The sequence below is a fragment of the Dioscorea cayenensis genome, chromosome 20 (assembly GCF_009730915.1).
Source record: "Dioscorea cayenensis subsp. rotundata cultivar TDr96_F1 chromosome 20, TDr96_F1_v2_PseudoChromosome.rev07_lg8_w22 25.fasta, whole genome shotgun sequence".
NCBI lineage: Eukaryota > Viridiplantae > Streptophyta > Magnoliopsida > Dioscoreales > Dioscoreaceae > Dioscorea > Dioscorea cayenensis.
In genome coordinates this window covers 21,484,494-21,496,048 of record NC_052490.1, presented here as the reverse complement: position 1 = coordinate 21,496,048, position 11,555 = coordinate 21,484,494, and the positions used below count along the sequence as shown (strand labels likewise).

The 11,555-nt window shown below is 42.6% G+C and overlaps 1 non-coding gene across 1 annotated transcript; it reads left to right on the top strand.

Moving 5' to 3' along the window:
* Positions 1 to 10,875: 10,875 nt before the first annotated feature.
* Positions 10,876 to 10,981, top strand: LOC120252452. The gene has a single exon (XR_005533984.1). It is a non-coding gene; the product is annotated as a small nucleolar RNA R71 (small nucleolar RNA).
* The last annotated feature ends 574 nt before the right edge of the window (positions 10,982 to 11,555 follow it).

Here is an 11,555-nt window from a genome sequence, read left to right as displayed (position 1 = left end):
TGCCAACTCAACAAAAATACAACAAAAAAATACAAAAACAAAAGCAAACTAAAGTAAATGCTAGGTGTCCATGCTCATCCTTGTCCTTAGAATTAAGTCTCTCATAACAAAATAACATCTTCTTCCATGTGGTCACCCCGTGTGGTGTAAATATCACTCCATGGTTTCTTGTTAATTTCTTCATCCCCAAAAATTCCTACAAACCATGAAAAAAACTCAATCAAGCATAGAGGATCAATATGATTCAAAAATGTAGTGTAAGAGATGAAGAAACAATGAAAATTATGATGTATAGTGTCCATACGGCCGTGTATGAGGGGCCCGTATAGTTCTTGTTCATTTCAACGGAACCTCCCCAAAAACATGAAAATCGAAAAATTTTTACATAAAATTCAAGGAGACTTCATCCATAACAATCACACCATCAAAACCAAAGCAAAATGCTAAATAAACTCCACATAAAAGCTCCAAGAATGCCCAAGAAATTAATGAGATAAAACTAGGGGCATAGAAAAAGCATACGAGCGTAATCTTGAGAAAAACAAGCTTTTAAACTCGAGGAAAACTACTAGATCGACGTCTCAAATGGATGAGGAGAAGATTTAGGAAGAAAAAAATGAGAGATTTGGCCAAGAAATGAGTGAGAAAGAAGAGAGAAATCGAGTGGAGAAAGAGAAAGAAGAGAATGGAAGAAGGAGAAGAGAGAAGAGATGAGGGTTAAATGGGCAAGAACACGGGCCATACTGGCCCCATACAGCCCGTATGGGGGCGAATAGAGAAAACTTCTCGGGGCATTCGGATGGCATCCCGAGGGACGGCCGGGTATGGGGGCCGGTATGGGGGAGCCCGTCGAGATGTCGCAGACCCTCGAGACTGCTCGTGTTCATCTCGGGACGACCTCCATACGGTCTAGTAAGTCGTATACCCATTAGAATCAATTAAAACTTCGAAAATCTGCCCCCAAATGATGAAAAAATGATATAGCAAGCTCAAAGACTCCTCCAAAAATGAGTGAATTGAATAAAATGACGATCTAGTGATGAATTAACACCTAAATATGAGTTTCTCAAGAAAGTCTGCAGAAACATACCACAATTTAAACGAGTGAGAACAATGTGCCAAGTGTGTGAGCATGAACTTATTCAAAAGTAAAACTAGACTAAGAAATACGAAAATTTGAAATGAACTAGGAACTAAAATATGAAAAATGCAAGCAAACACCACAGAACACTTGGGTTGCCTCCCAAGAAGCGCTTGTTTAACGTCACGAGCCTGACGTACCTTGTTCCTTACCTCATGGGGGTTCAAACAATTTGAAGCCACCCCCGGTTTCCCTTGTAGTGTTGCTTTGGAAGAAAAGTTTCAACCGTTGCCCATTGACTTTAAAAGTGCCATTTTCCGGGTGAGTTACCTCGACCACTCCATGGGGAAAGACTTGAGTGACTGTGTACGGGCCTGACCAACGTGATCTAAGCTTCCCAGGAAATAGTTTCAACCTTGAGTTGAAAAAGTAGAACTTGATCGCCACGTGAAATTGCTTAGGGTGCTTGATGCGTCCGTCAGTGGTACTCTTTTACTCTCTCTTTATAGAGTCTCGAACTTTCATATGCCGTGGAGCGCCACTCGTCAAGTTCATTTAGTTGGAGTTTTCTCTTGCAACCTGCGAGAGAAGAATCAAGATTTAGAAACTTTATCGCCCTAATAAAGCCTTATGCTCAAGCTCAACAAGTAAATGGCACGCTTTTCCATAGACCCAGGACAATATGGAGTGATTCCAATAGGAGTCTTGTAAGCTCGTTCTAGTAGGCCCAGGGGCGTCATCTAGATGTACGCCCGATCTCTTCGGGTTTTGAGACACAGTTTTCTCTAGGATTCGCTTTTAAGTCCCTATTGGACACCTCAACTTGCCAGCTGGTTTGTGGATGGTAAGTCTGCCGATTCATCGCGATACTCATAACGTAGCAAATTTTTGGCAAACTGGGCATTACGTGAAATGAGTGCCTCGTCACTAATCGATTGCAGCTTCGCTGAACACAGAAAAATAATTTCTTTTAAGAATTTTTACGACCACCCTCGCGTCATTTGTTTTGCAAAGCACGGGCCTCCACCCACTTAGACACATAATCAAGCGCCACGAGGATAAACTTGTATCCTTGGGAGCTTGGAAAGGGTCCCATAATATCAATCCCCCACACATCAAAAACTTTACATGCTTGGTTCCAATTTTGGGGCATCTCATCCCGCGAGATATGTTGCTCGACCCTCCGACATCTGTCACGAGATTGAATGAATTTTTGTGTGTCTTGAAATATTGATGGCCAATAGAAGCCCCGCATCAAGAATCTTTTTGGTTGTTCTATTTGCATCATAATGGCCACTAGTTGGTCCCTGAGTGGCAATGCTTCAAAAATACTTAGACCCTCTGCTCTAGAGGCGCATCTTGAGCAACCTGATTGGAGCACACTCTAAATAAGTATGGATCTTCCCAAATATAGTGTTTAAGATCAGAAAAGAATTTCTTCCTCTGTTGATATATAAACCATTTCGGGATAACCCCACCAACCAAGTAATTAGCAAAAATCGGACAAACTGGGTGGTTCCTTCTCTTCAAGCTCTGAATATTATACAGATGCTCCTCAGGGAATGAGTCATTAATGTCCTTTTCTCTTACGGGCTTCGGGCCGGGGCTAACCGGGATAGATGATCGGCAGTGAGATTCTCCGCTCCCCCGCTTATCCTTAATCTCAAGGTCAAATTCTTGGAGCAACAAAACCCACCTTATCAAACGAGGTTTTTGCATCTCGATTTGCTAAGTAGGTACCTCAACTGAATGATCGATTAGCACACCACAACCTTAGAAAGAACCAAATATGACCGAATTTATCAAAGGCAAAAACCACGGCAAGTAGTTCCTTTTCGTTGGTAGTGTAATTCAGTTTGGGCACCCGTTAGAGTCTTGCTTGCGTAGTAGATGGGGTGGAAATGTTTGTCTCTCCGCTGACCAAGCACAGCCCCAAGCGCAAAAATCACTCGCATCACACATCAATTCGAATGGGGAATCCCAATCGGGAGCGACCATGATGGGTGCTTGGATTAGCTTCTCCTTGAGCATCCGTGAAGGGACGCCATGCAATCGTTATTGAACTCCCGAATGGGACATCTTTTTCCAGAGAACCTTGTTAGGGGCCTAGCAATTTTGAAAAATCCTTGATGAATCGCTCTATAAAACCCGGCATGTCCCAAAAACTTCTTATGGCCTTCACGAATTTGGAGGTGGTAGCTTTTCAATGGTAGAGATTTTTTTGCCACGTCGACCTCAATTCCATCTTTAGAGATTTTGTGACCCAAAAACTATCCCTTCTTGGACCATAAAATGGCATTTCTCCCAACTTAGCACCGGGATTAGTCTCTTCACATCGAATAAGGACCAACTCAGGGTTCTTGAGGTAAACATCAAATGAATCACCAAGGCGGAGAAATCATCCATGAATACCTCCATAAAATCTTCCACCATATCCTCGAAAATGGCCGTCATGCACCCTCCGAAGGTAGTCAGCGTCGTTGCATAACCCGAAAGGCATGCGGCGATAAGCAAAGGTGCCATAGGGACAAGTGAAGGTGGTCTTTTCTACGATCTTGGGCGATAGGGATTTGGAAATAACCCGAGAACCCATCCAAAAAGCAATAGTAAGAATGTCCATCTAATCGCTTCTAGCATCCGGGTCAATGAATGGTAGGGGAAAATGATCTTTTCGGTGGCGTCATTTAGTTTTCTATAGTCGATACATACTCTCCATCCCGGTAGTTCTCACGAGTTGGAATCAACTCATTTTTCATTGGTGATCACAGATCATCCCCCTTCTTTGGGACCACCGACGGGGCTTACCCACTCACCGTATCGATATCGGGTAGATAATGCACGCATCGAGTAGCTTGATGATCTCTGCCTCGAACCATTTCCTTCATGTTTGGGTTGAGTCTTCTTTTGGGGGCAAGGCTGCGGGCTTGTGTTCATCCGTCATTAGAATTTTGTGAGTCCAAACCGACGGATTTAATCCTTTTATATACGCAATCTTCCAAGCAATCGTGCTCTTGTACCGCTTTAGCATATCCACCAATCTATTCTTCTGTTCAGTTGATAGGTTTGCAGAGATGATGACTGGAAGCTGCGTATTTTCTCCCAAAAAAGCATATTCAAGATGGTCTGGTAGTGATTTTAACTCCAAGTCGGGTGCTTCCTCGGTTGATGGCAGTAACCCTCTGTTCCAAAGCCCATCACCCTGTTCTAGCCCTGCAATATCATCAGAGTTGTTTTCGATACCATGGACACCAAACTCACAACATCTAGTACCACATCCGGGACTTTCATCTTTCAGTAATCATCGAGGCTCCACATCAGATTCCTGTACTCAATGCTAGCATCCGCCCATTTCAGCATAATCCTCCGAGTGGGATTCATGGCGGTGGATCTCGCACCCTCGGTAGTCAACATAAAGCAGTTCGGGCTAGTGACATGTTTCCTTCGGCTCGCTGATGGGGCACCACTTTTCCAAAAAGGTCTTAAACAACGTGTGCGATCACTTCCATCATAAGCTATACTAGGGTCCCCCGATAGTAAAAGTGCGTCTAGACAATCATTCGGAAATTGTGAAACATGAAGTTGGGTTTGCCCATTAATCCAACCGTCAAATCTATATACGTAGTCTTCCAACTTGATGTTCGGATTTTCCATGTATGGTGTAATCAAGGTCGATGGATTCGAGCGTGTCATACCTGCATGCCTTGCACAACCAAGAAAAAAATTGATAGAAAGTTAAGATCAAGGGAAAAGAAAAACAACAAATGAGTAAAGAATGAAATGGCTAGAGTAATAATCTAAAAGTTTCCTAGAATTCCTTAATGTCCCCGACAACGGAGCCGAAACTTGATCGCTTCCCATGAGTGTACGGGATCGCTAAGTAATACCTCGTGCAAAGACACGAGGATCGTATTCCACGAGGGCTAAGGATCTCCTATTACTCCTTCTCGAGTTATTATCTAGCCTAAGATCTTAAGTGATGGATTTACTCTACTAAATACAAATAAAACTAAACACAAGATTTGCTAGCAAATTAGAGAGAACAAGCAATAAGCAAGCAAGAGAATCAATGAAGTGCAAAGGCCTATGGATGTGGATCCCCTTGAGGGGTTATCATGCAACATGGATGATGATTTAAAAGATGCAAGGGTAAATTGGACCATGAGATTCCAAGATTAGAACAACCCTCAATTTCTCGGCGATTGAACCCTAATCCCATACGAACATAGATAGGTATTTCTTCCAAATCTACATTCCTACGATTGCATTAAGTACAAGGAAATCTCGCTTAGGGATTAAACCTACTCTTCTTCGGATTAAACCTACATGGAGGGCTACCAAACACCCAATTTCTGCGTGATGATACAAGTATCCCCTTCTAATCCATTCATGACCCTAATACATGCGAGCAAGTCACATCTACATGCATCATTCATAAAAGAGCTACGGATTTCTCCTTGGTGTAACACTTAGCATGAAAACAATGGATTAGATCTCAAACATACCCAAGCATAGAATTAACAAGTAATCATCCAAAATACATGATAAAACCCCCCAAGGTTCACCAACACCCAGTGGCATTGGGGTCTAGTGTGTCATCATTTCATAACAAAGCATACAATCAAGCAAAACATGAAACAAAGACATAGTATGACACTCCCTAGATGAAATGGTGAAGGATGAGGCGAATATGCCGAATGACGCTTCCCCGCCAAAAGGAATGCCGAATGAGCGCTTCCTCTAGCTGCAGTTCTCCTTCCTTCAAGTCGTGATCGATCTCCCCTTTGAATGATGTTGCCTTCTTGCCTTGAGAGCCTTGGACCTTGGGCTTGAATGATCTTCTAGCTTTCTTGCCCTTCTTCTCCTCCCCAAGGTCGCCCAAAGTCTCCCAAATGATCTCCCAAAAGTCGGCCAACAAAAAGTCCCTTAATCAGCCCCTAAAAGTGAGTATATATACCCCAGGGCATACGGGCAGTATAGGGGGCTCGTATGGGGGTCGTATAGCACCTCGGAAACCCTAGATTCAGCGTTCCATACGGGTGCATATGGCCTCCATACTGGCCCCGTATACTTTGGGTAGTATGGAAATCTAGACAGAACCCCAAATCAATCCTGTCACATTGCAGATACGGCCCCCTATACTCGGGTAGTATGGGGGTAGTATGAAAAATTCTCGTTTTCTTCTCTTTTTGCCAAAATGATATCTTCTTGTTCTCCATATCTTCCATATGCCCTACAAAGCAAATAATAGACGATTAAGCACGAAACGGGCATCAAACCTCACAAAATACATGCAAAGTGCATACGATACATATATAAAAACACCTACATTTAGACACTTATCAGGGATCCACATCTATAGGCCTTTGTATATCATTGTTGCTCTTGAAATCACTTATCGTATTCCATAATTCTTGTGCTTGTATTTTTATTACTCTCTTGTATCAATTAGAATAATTCACCATTCTTAGATTGTTAGGTTAGATAATAGGTGATGAAGGAGTAATGGGAGCTCTTTAGACCCATGCAATACGATCCTTGTGTTCTTGCACAAGGTATTACTTGGCGATCCAATACACTTGCGGGGAAGCAACCATGCATCCACACGAGCGTGTGAAAATAACCCATCCCGTGTCCCTGACCCACAGGGGCACCCACAAGCCCGTATGGCTTCTCTGTCCTCCTGAGAAAAATTCTAAGTATTCCACATGCCTTTGTGGAAATTCTACATGGGCGTGTGGATTCTCACAGGGGTACTCATAAGGGCACTCACACGCCCCTGTGTGCTCTCGGGATGGACAATAAGTCTCTGTTGTGTTTCACATGGGCGTGCGGAAATTACCCACACCCGTGAGCCATTCACAGGGTCATTCACATGGGCATTCACACGCACCTGTGTCTTCTCAAGATGGACTCTGAGAACTCTGTAGGGATTCATACGTCCATGTAAAAATTACCCACTGGCGTGTGACCGTCACAATGTCGCTTACAGTGGTGCTCACATGCCCCTGTGTCCTCTCAGGATGGGGAAGTTGAGCTCTGAATGGAAACAAAGACCCATGTAGAAATTCCACACGGCTGTGTGTCTTCTTTGGATAACTCAAAAAAATTATAAACTCTGTAGAAAATTTTCTGCAACACTTATACACATATAGAGACTGCCTATACATTGAAAAACATCGAAGAGAATCATAGAAACATGGTTAAACAACCTAGAAACTTTGCCAATCACAATTAAGCACACTAAAATGCCAACAATCCACGATAAGAACATAGCAAAAGCATGTAAAGATCAAGACATCAACGCTAAAGCTCTTATTCATGCAAATACTAAACTGAAACCTAGAAAAATAGTAAAGACTTGGGTTGCCTCCGAAGAAGCTCTTGTTTGATGTCACTAACCTTGACGTAATTGGCCTTACCTCACTTGGGTATATGAATGAAAGTTGCCCTCTTACCTACAACTTGAAAGCATGATGAACATAATTGTTTCAAGGTAGAGGTGCAGTAGTCGAGTTTGTTACCACACAAGGGTTTGTTACCCTTACTCCATGCATGCACATCCCCCTTAGCATTGGGGCACTTCGTGTGACATCTCTTGCTCTTTTTAACTTTTGGATCATCCCCTTCATGACTTCCGGGGTAGGTTGTAACTTGTACTCTAGACCAAGTGATAAAACTTCTTCATTCTTAACTTCTTGATCTAGCAACCCCTCGAATGGGTCTAGACACATCATTTCCTGCATGTAATCATCAATTAACTCATCAGTAGTTTCAAGAAAATACAAAGTATTGTCAAAGTCAAGAGAATATTGTATGGCTTCGGTGAGGCAGTATGTCAACTTGTCATTACCAACTCTTAGTGTCAACTCCCTATCATCCATAAAAATAAGAGCCTTGGATGTGTGCAAGAATGGCCTCCAAGTATCAATGGAACCTCAGTATCCTCATCAACATCCAACACCACAAAGTCCACAAGAAATATGTATGATGCGAGATCCACAAGTTCACGGAGTCGTCAAGTAATACCTCTCGTGCGAGCACGAGAGGGTCGTATTCCCTGGGCCCAAGGATCTACCCTTACTACCTCTTTGCGTATTGTCTAGCCGAAAGATTCGAAGGGTTTCTCTAATCTATTAATTAAAATGAAAGAACTACAAGTGAAGTCTAAAATAAGGCAAGGGTATAAAATCCAGGGAAAGAGATGGTCATGGATGCGGCTCTCCTAGGGGCTACTAAAGTGCAAAGGATGCTAAGAATGTCATACAAGTGAAGGTTTGGACTTAGAGATTTCCTAAAGTAGGTCAACCCGATGGTCACGGCAATTGACCCCTAATCCAATATAAGTATTGATACGGAATTTCTTCCAATCAAATCCTCATATGCTTGCATTAACAAAGGGGGAAATCCCTAATTAGAGTCGGAACACGACTCCGTCTAGCCCTAATGATGGAGGGGTGCAAAATACCTGATGGTCACGGCGTATTCGTACATGAATCACTTCCAAACTTGGTGTGTCTAGTACAATGGAGATGGTCACGCTACCAAGTACAACCTAGAAGTTGGTTTACAGAGTTCTCATGTAAGCAACACATCAAATGCACCAAGAATGAATCACAAACACAAAACACTTGCAATAGACATAATTAGATCATCAAAATACACAAGTTCACCGCAAGGTTCACCGGCATCCGGTGACCTTGGGGTCTACTCGTCCATGCAAACAAATACAAACAATAGGTCGATGAAAACAACTACAAATGGCATAAGAAAACTCCCTCAAACAATGGAAGTGAGATGACAAGCCAAATTAGGTTAAAGCTTCCGCGGACGCCATGATTGGGTCAGCTTCCCTCGTCGTCTACAAGCTCCCAAAGAAGAGATCGATGAAGATCTAGCCAAACTAAGCTTCTCATTTTAATTCCCCCGCTCCAAACTGCGTGATCTTGCCTCCTCTGAACTTGTGGAAGTCAGCTGTAAGAACTCCCCAAAAGGCTATCTCTCAAAACCTCCCCCTTTGCCCTAAAAGTTAAGTCCAAAATATATCCCGTCAGGTCCATACAGGCGCATGGAGCCCGTGAAGCTCACTGCCATTTCGCCCAGAAAATATGTCAGTGTTATAGTATTACTGCTACAATAATACTGCCACAGTAACCGAGACTTGTGAAATTCCAGCAAACCTCACGGGCACCCATGCGGGCGCATGGACCCCTTGAAGCTCACAGCCGAATTCCTGCTATAGTGCTAACACCCCAAAAATGCCATTTTTGGTGTCGAATTTGTCCATTTCGCATTTTTAAGCTACATTCGGCACATTTATGATCTGTAACACCAAAAGAACAAATTTATACTTAAACGGGCATCAATTCATTAAGATGTACACAAATAATACAAGATCAATACGTATAAAATATGTACATTTAGGCGTTTATCAATGTACTTGTCAACTTTTACAAGTACGTCTTCAATGATACCCCTCGGATGTCTAAAGGATCAGTCGACCAATTGAAGTGTCATCCGAGTGGGCGTAGGCTCTCCCAAGCCTAGCTTCTAAAAGAATGCGTAAGGCTTGATGTTGATGCTACCCCCTTAATCCGCCAATGCCTTTTCTTCACCCAAATTGGCAATGTTACATGAAATGATGAAGCTCCCGGGATTTTTCTTCTTGTTCAGCATATTCTTTTGCAATACCATCGAGCATGAAACATCTAGAATCACAGATGCACTCTCCTCCAGCTTCTTCCTATTGGATAAGAAGTCTTTGAGAAACTTTGCATAGCGAGGCATTTCGGGCAATGTCTCCAAAAATGGGATATTGATGTGCAATTGCTTGAATAGACCAAAGAAATTCTTGTATTGCTCATTATTTTGGTCGTTCTTCAATTTTGAAGGGTAGGAAATTTTTGGCTTGTAAGGTGGGGATGCCACCTCCTTTTCTTAGGCTCTCTCCCCAACCTCCACGACCATGGGTGGCTCAACATTTATCTTCTCATTAGGAGGCTACTCTTAACTTCACAACCACTTCTCAATGTGATCACCTTCACATGCTCTCTTGGATTGGTCTCCATGTTGCTGGACAAACTACCTTGAGGTCTTTCCAAAAGTGACTTCACAATTTGGCCCACTTGATTCTCCAAGTTGTGTAATGATGCGGTGTAGTTGCTAAGTATGGCTTCAACATGATTGAAATCTTTTATCTGACAACGGAATGAACTTTGTCAAAGCCTTCTCCAAATCGATCATCCAGTTCTCCAACCCTAAAACTCTATTCTCCATTTTTTGGTGCTTGTTGTTGTTATTAGAATCCTGGTGGTGGCATAGCCTTCTGTTTCCTTTGATTACTCCACAAAAGGTTTGGGAGGCTCCTCCACCCTGGATTGTAGGTGTTGCTATATGGTTTCCCTTGACCTCTCATTATATTACCTACAAACTCAACCTGTTCCACGGAAGTGGTACCACAGATAGAAATTGAGCAATTAGATAGAGCATGTCCTCCCCCACACCTAGTGTAACTCATCACTTCCGCCCCTATAGGAGAAGTTAGAGTGTCTAACTCCTTGCTCAATGATTCAACTTGGGCCGTTAAGGATGTGAATGAATCGACCTCATGAAGTTCGGCTACCTTCTTTCTGTCTCGTATGTTCCATTGATGACTATTCATAGTCAGTTCTTCAATAAGATGCCGGGCTTCTTCGGTGGTCTTGCTTCCTAAGGTACCTCCTGTTGCAGCATCAAGTAATTGCTTTGTACTTTGGTTCAAACCATAGTATAAGGTTTGGATGATCATCCACTCGGGGAACCAATACTAAGGACATTTCCGTAAGAGATCCTTGAATGTATTCATGTCTCAAAAAGAGATTCCAATTCCGTTTGCACAAAAGAAGATATCTCATTCCTAAGCTTCACTGATTTTCTTGGAGGAAAATATCAGGCAAGAAAAGCTTCTACCATCTCCTTCCTAGCAGTGATCGATGTTCTAGGTAATGAATGTAGCTATTGCTTTGCACTCCCTTTCAAGGAAAAGGGAAAGGCCCTCGACTTGATAGCATCATCCATGACACAATTAATCTTGACCATGTCACATGCTTCCAAGAAGTTCTCAGTGTGATTGTTTAGATCATCATCAGCCAAACTATTAAACTGTGCTGACTGCTATAACATCTGGATAAAGCTTGGCTTGAGCTCAAAACTTTGAGCTATGATCAGTAGTCGCACAATACTCGACTACGTGCCAAGAGCTGTGGGTCTAGCATAATCTGTGAGTGTCCTCTACTACTCATATTATTCTGCCATATTATCATACCCTTCACTTTCTATCTCAGCTTGATTCATCTATTCTTGTATAGGTTCTTTTCCCCTTTTATGAATTCTTCTTCCAATATCCAGATCATCTTCAACCAATGCCAAAAGATTTCCTCGGGTTATAACCTTGAGCTGTAACTAAAGAAAGAAAACCAATCCGAATGATTGAAGAATA